A 6,744-nucleotide genomic window follows, 5' to 3' on the forward strand; every position below is an offset into this window, starting at 1 on the left:
TAAAGAGTTTGGAAATGTTTAGGGTCAAGCACGAATTTGCTTAAGGTTACGCAGAATTTGCATAGGGTACAATTTAGGGTAAGCAACATCATCAGCAAATTTCAGCAGGTTTTGGAAAAAATTGTGATTTTACTTACCAAAAACAGTTTAAATGCTATGGAATGCTATCATGACCCTCGGCAACTATCAAATACACTTAAACACCATAAAATTGAAGAATTTAAGCTCATCATCTCTCAAAAACTTATCAAACATAGTACAAGCATGTGGGAATTGAGAGCCAAATAGCTCAAATTAGGCACAAATTGTGATTACCCTTTGCAAACTTAATGAAATGGTCTTATTCCTAAGCTTATACCCAAAGCACATTTTCAGCAACATTTGAGACAAATTTCAAGCATTTAAAAATTGCAAAAAAGACATAGAAATTGACTTTTTAAGCAACATGAATAGTAGCATGAACACTAACGTCAACAGTAACATAAACAGTAACTTAAGCAAAATTATGCAAATTCAAACAAACTATAAAAACCATATATGCACTTAAAGGTAAAACTCAACAAACACTATTTTTGCACTTCAATAAAGCTCACATTAGTCCTAAATATCAAAATTGATCCTTATTCAAGTTGCATTTCACAAAATTTACACAAGACACATCTTTAAACATGTGCTATCAAATAGATTTTCTATATCAGTAAGTTAACACAAGTTTAAAATTGTTACTGTTCACGGGGACTAGATAAATGCAGAAATTTGCTTTATACTTGCTTCCTTCTCAATTCTTTCCCTTTTTTGCTACAAGTCTCAATTTGCCCAATCTTCATGAATGACCTATAAAAGATAAACAAATGTTACCCTTGAGTTTAATAAGGGTAAAATCTAAAATGAAATGCAATGGAAAAAATAAACTATAAAAGTTTAGACTTGGGTTGCCTCCCAAGAAGCGCTTGTTTAAGATCTTAAGCTTGACCTTCCACTCCAAATCACCTAAATATCCTCAGTTGGGGAACTAAGCCATGAAACCTCTACAACTTTTTGTGTGGGTTCTCTAACAATGTAATGCTTTAATCTTTGCCCATTAACTTTGAAAGTACTTGAGGTTTCATTCCCTATCTCCACAGCTCCATATGGATATATCTTTGTAACAGTGTAAGGCCCTGACCATCTTGACTTTAATTTTTCGGGAAATAACCTTAATATGGAATTATATAAGAGAACTACATCTCCTTCTTAAAATTCTTTCCTCCTAATGTGCTTATCATGCCATTTCTTAGTTCTTTCCTTGTAAAGCTTAGCATTTTAATAAGCATCCAATCTAAGTTCCTTAAGTTCATTTAATTATAACATTCTCTTTTCTCCTGCAGTTTTTAAGTTAAAATTCAGTGTTCTTATAGCCCAATATGCTCTATGCTCTAACTCCAAAGGTAAATGACAAGCTTTCACATAAACCAATCTAACAGGGGTGGTGCCAAGGGGAGTTTTAACTGCTGTCCTATAAGCCCAGATAGCATCATCTAACTTGAATGACCAATCTTTCCTTGAATTGTTCATTGTTTTCTCAAGAATCCTTTTCAGCTCTCTATTTGAAATCTCCACTTGACCACTAACTTGTGGATGGTAGGGTGTTGCAACCTTATGCTTAACTCCATATTTTTGTAATAGTCTCTCAAACTGATGGTTGCAAAAGTGAGAACCTCCATCACTTATAATGGTATGTGGAGCTCTAAATCTTGTAAAAATGAATTTCTTAAGAAATTTAACCACAACTCTAACATCATTAGTTAGAGATGGTATAGCTTCAACCCATTTGCTCACATAATCTACTCTAACCAAGATGTACTTGTGTCCAAAGGATGATGGAAAGGGTCCCATAAAGTCAATGCCCCAAACATCAAATAGTTCCACTTCTAATAGATTTTGGAGGGGCATTTCATCTCTTTTTGAGATATTTCCCATCCTTTGACACCTATCACATGCATTTACAAACTTTCTTACATCTCTAAACATATGTGGCCAAAAGAACCCTGCTTGAAGAATTTTTTCTGTAGTCTTTGTAACACTCATGTGACCTCTATAAGGTGGAGAATGGCAATCTCTAATGACATCCCTTATCTCCTTATCAGCTAAACATCTCCTAATCAACCCATCTCCACATCTTTTGAATAAAAATGGCTCTTCCCAATCATAATCCTTCAGATCAAAAAGAACTTTCTTCTTTTGCTGCCATGTTAGATCAGGTGGAAGGATTCTGCACACCAAATAGTTCACAAAATCTGCATACCAGGGGATCTTTCCACTAATAGTTGCCAACAACTGCTTATTAAGAAAATAATCATTTTTTGGAAGCTCTCTCCCTAAATTATCTCCTTGTTCTTGCCTCAATCTAGATAAATGATCTGCTACTACATTTTCTACTCCTTTCTTGTCCTTAATTTCTATATCAAACTCTTGAAGGAGTAATACCCACCTTATTAACCTCGCTTTGGCCTTTTTTTTCTGAAGGAGATACTTGATAGCTGCATGATTTGTGTATACTATTGCCTTAGACCCCACAAGATAGGACCTGAATTTATCTAATATAAATACCACTGCCAAAAATTATTTCTCTATAGTACAGTAATTTATTTGAGCATCATCTAAGGTCCTACTTGCATAATAGATTGCATACACCTTCTTATCTTTCCTCTGTACTAAAACAGCCCCAATGGCATAGTCACTAGCATCACACATCAACTCAAAAGGTAATGACCAATCAGGTGGTTACATAATAGGAGTAGATATTAAAGCTTCCTTTATCCTGCAAAAAGCATTCATACAATTAGTATCAAAATGAAATTCCACTTCTTTACTCAACAAATTAGTGAGTGGTTTAGAAATCTTAGAAGAATCCTTGATGAATCTCCTGTAAAATCCGGCATGCCCCAAGAAACTCCTCACTCCTTTCAAAGATGTTGGAGGTGGCATTTTCTCAATAATCTCTACCTTTGCTTTGTCCACCTTAATACACCTGTTTGACACAGGATGTCCCAAAACAATTTCTTCTTGTACCATAAAATGGCATTTTTCCCAATTCAAAACTAAATTAAACTTTTCACATCTCTGTAAAACTTTAGAAAAGTTAGATAAGCATTCATCAAAAGATTTACCATACACAGAAAAATCATCCATGAACACTTCCATAATATCCTCAATGAAATCAGAAAATATGGACATCATACATCTCTGAAATGTAGCTGGAGCATTACATAATCCAAATGGCATCCTTCGATATGCAAAGATACCATAGGGACATGTGAAGGTGGTTTTGTTCTGATCATCCAAGTGAATAGGAATCTGAAAGAACCCTGAATAACCATCCAAATAGCAAAAATAAGAATGATGAGCTAATCTCTCCAGCATCTGATCTATAAATGGTAATGGAAAATGGTCCTTTCTAGTTGCATTGTTCAACTTCCTATAGTCTATACACATTCTCCATCCAGTTATAGTCCTAGTAGGTATTAGTTCATCATTTTCATTTTTTACTACTGTGATGCCCCCTTTTTTGGGTACAACATGAACTGGACTTACCCAATTGCTATCAGAAACAGGGTAAATGATACCTGCATCAAGCAATTTTAAGATATCTTTTTCCATAACCTCTTTCATATTTGGATTCAGTCTTCTTTGTGACTCTCTAGAGGCTTTTTGATCATTCTCCAACAAAATTCTATGAATGCACACAGAAGAATGTATTCCTTTAATATCATCAATGGTATAACCAATTATCCTTCTATGCTTTCTAAGAATTCTTAATAATTTTTCAACTTCACAATCATTCAGTTTAGCACTAACAATCACAGGATATGTAGAATTTTGACCAAGAAAAACATACCTGAGATTTGTTGGAAGAGGTTTTAACTCTACCTTCGGTGCTTCACTTCTTTCAAGCATTGGTGGTGAAGCTGTATCTTGCTTCAAATCTCCAATCTCCTCAACACTAGCCATAGGCAAAGGTGAATTTCCTTCTAAAATTTGAGCATATTCTACAGCTTCTTCAATCTCATCCCCCTTCTTGATGTTGTGAACTAAACAAGCTTCTAATGGATCTTCAGGATGTTGTTTTTTGAACACTTTTCTGACCACTTCATCTACCATATCAATTCTCAAGCATGAATTTGAATCAGAATCATCTTTCTTTTTCATTGCTTGGAACAGATTAAATTCAACTTTTTCTTGCCTAACTTCTAATGTAAGCCTTCCATTCTTTACATTAATCACAGCTCCAGCAGTCGCAAGGAAAGGTCTACCAAGAATAATAGGAATGTGTACATCCTCTTCCATTTCCAATACTACAAAGTCCATCGGTATGAAAAATTTTCCAACTTTCAGAGGAACATTCTCAATCACCCCAATTGGAAATTTAATAGACCTATCTGCTAACTGTAGTGAAATGGTGGTAGGCTTCATTTCTCCAATCTTCATTTTCTCATAGATAGACAATGGCATTAGACTAACACTGGCTCCAAGATCACATAAAGCCTTATCTATAATGATATCTCCAATGTGTGACATGGTATGGAAAAACTATTAGGATCTTTCAGTTTGGGTGGAAGCTTATTTTGCAAGATAGCACTGCTTTCTTCTGTAAGAGCTACGATCTCAAATTCTTCCAACTTCTTCTTGTTAGACAAAATCTCCTTCAAAAATTTAGCATATGAAGGCATTTGTGCTAAGGCATCAGTGAAAGGAATAGTCACATGCAAAGACTTCAATACCTCCAAAAACTTCCCAAATTGTTTATCCAATTTTGCTTTTTGGAACCTTTGTGGGAACGGTAAAGGTGGCATGTAGGCTTTAGGTGCTACATATTTAGGTTCTTCCTCTTCACTCTCTCTCTCTTTACTTCCTTTTTCTTCCACTGAACTCTCTTTCTCACTTTCTTCTCTAACCTCAACTTCAGCTTTTTCATCTCCTTCTCTATTTTTCTCTTCTTTAACTTTCTCTTCAATCTTTTTATCTCCACTCTCCAATATTTTTCCACTTCTCAATGTAATAGCCTTGCAATGCTCCCTTGAACTTTCTAGTTGGCTAGGTAGCTTCCCAAATGCTTTGTTGTTTAAAGAGCTAGCTTGTTAAGCTATTTGATTCTCCAACATCTTGTTGTGTGTTGCCATTTGATCCACTTTAGATGCCAATTGAGAAATAATTTCTTGTTGACTTTGATGGCTTACTAATAGAGTCTCAATCATGGCTTCCAATCTAGCTGTCTTGTCTGGTTGTGTTTATTCTAGTGGAGGTTATCGTGGTTGTGGTGGAGCAGGTGCATCTTGAGGCTTAGGAATTCCAGGAGGAGGACCTCTATTCTGCTGAATATGCTGATGTTGTTGATACCCAGAAGGTTCCTGAAAATTCTGGTGTTGTCCTTGTCTACCTCCCCAAGAGAAATTAGGGTGGTTTCTCCATGTTGCATCATAAGTTGCAGAAAATGGGTTACCACTTGGTCTTTGATTGTAGTTCCCCACATAATCCACTTGCTCACTTGAAAAATCTTGACCAAATGTAGGAAAATCAGTTGCACAATTGACATTTGCAGCTCCAACATCTACTGAATTACTTGAACCTCCAACTGAAGAATCTACTTTCATGCTTAGCTTGTCCATCTTCCTTATCAAAGCATCAAACTTAGCATTAATCATATTCATGGCATCAAGCTCAAACATACCAGCTGGTTTCTTGATCTCATTCCTCTCACAACACCACTGGTAGTTGTTATAAACAATTTTATCTAGGGCAGAAAAAGCTTCATCTTCAGATTTCTCCATAAGATCACCTCCAGAAGATGTATCAATTGTACTTCTAATAGCTAGTGAAACTCCATTGTAAAAGTGTTAAACAAGTATCCACTTAGGAATCCCATGGTGTGGACATCTCCTTTGCAAATCTTTGCACCTCTCCCATGCTTCATACAAGCTCTCATCATCTTTAGGTTTGAAAGAAGTCAGCTCATTTCTTAGCTTAGCTGTCTTGCTTGGTGGAAAATATTGAGCTAAAAATGCTTGAGAAAGTTCATCCCAAGTTGTGATAGAACCCGGTGGCAAAGAATGTAACCACTCTCTAGCTCGGTCCTTCAAAGAAAAAGGAAATAATCTGAGTCGAATTGCATCATCAGAAACTCCATTTATCTTCAACATATCAGTAATCTCAAGAAAGTGTGCTAGATGAACATGTGGACATTCACCTGGACTTCCCCCAAATTGTGATTGTTATACCATCTGACACAGTGCAGGCTTCAATTCAAAATTATTAGCTTCTACTCTTGGTCTTTTGATACTTGGCATGAAATCCCCAATGTTAGGATAGGCATAATCCTTCACAGAATGGTTGTTATTGTTGTTGGCCATCTCTTCTTGTAGTTGCTCTTGCTCTTGCTCTTGCTCTTGCTCTTGCTCTTGTGCTCTTTCTTGTTGTTGTTGAGCTTTAAATTCAGCTTTTCTCCTCTTAGCTTCTGCTCTTAAAGCTCTTACTGTCTTTTCTATTTCTAGATCAAAGAATAAATTGATTTCTTCACTTTTTGTCCTTCTCATAAAATAAAGTATCTAAAAAACAAAATAAACAAATTCTCAAAGTAAAATGGTAAAAGAAATCAAAAATAAAATAAAATGCCCAAATTAACCAAACAAACAATTGTTCAATATCAAACAAAAATCAAATCCCTGGCAACGGCGTCAAAAACTTGATGCATGTGTCTGCAAGTGTACG

At 35.7% G+C, this 6,744-nt stretch overlaps 1 non-coding gene across 1 annotated transcript; it reads left to right on the forward strand.

Moving 5' to 3' along the window:
• Positions 1-5,895: 5,895 nt before the first annotated feature.
• Positions 5,896-6,002, forward strand: LOC131177456 (small nucleolar RNA R71). The gene has a single exon (XR_009146928.1). It is a non-coding gene; the product is annotated as a small nucleolar RNA R71 (small nucleolar RNA).
• The last annotated feature ends 742 nt before the right edge of the window (positions 6,003-6,744 follow it).

Source organism: Hevea brasiliensis, unplaced genomic scaffold (assembly GCF_030052815.1).
Source record: "Hevea brasiliensis isolate MT/VB/25A 57/8 unplaced genomic scaffold, ASM3005281v1 Scaf489, whole genome shotgun sequence".
NCBI lineage: Eukaryota > Viridiplantae > Streptophyta > Magnoliopsida > Malpighiales > Euphorbiaceae > Hevea > Hevea brasiliensis.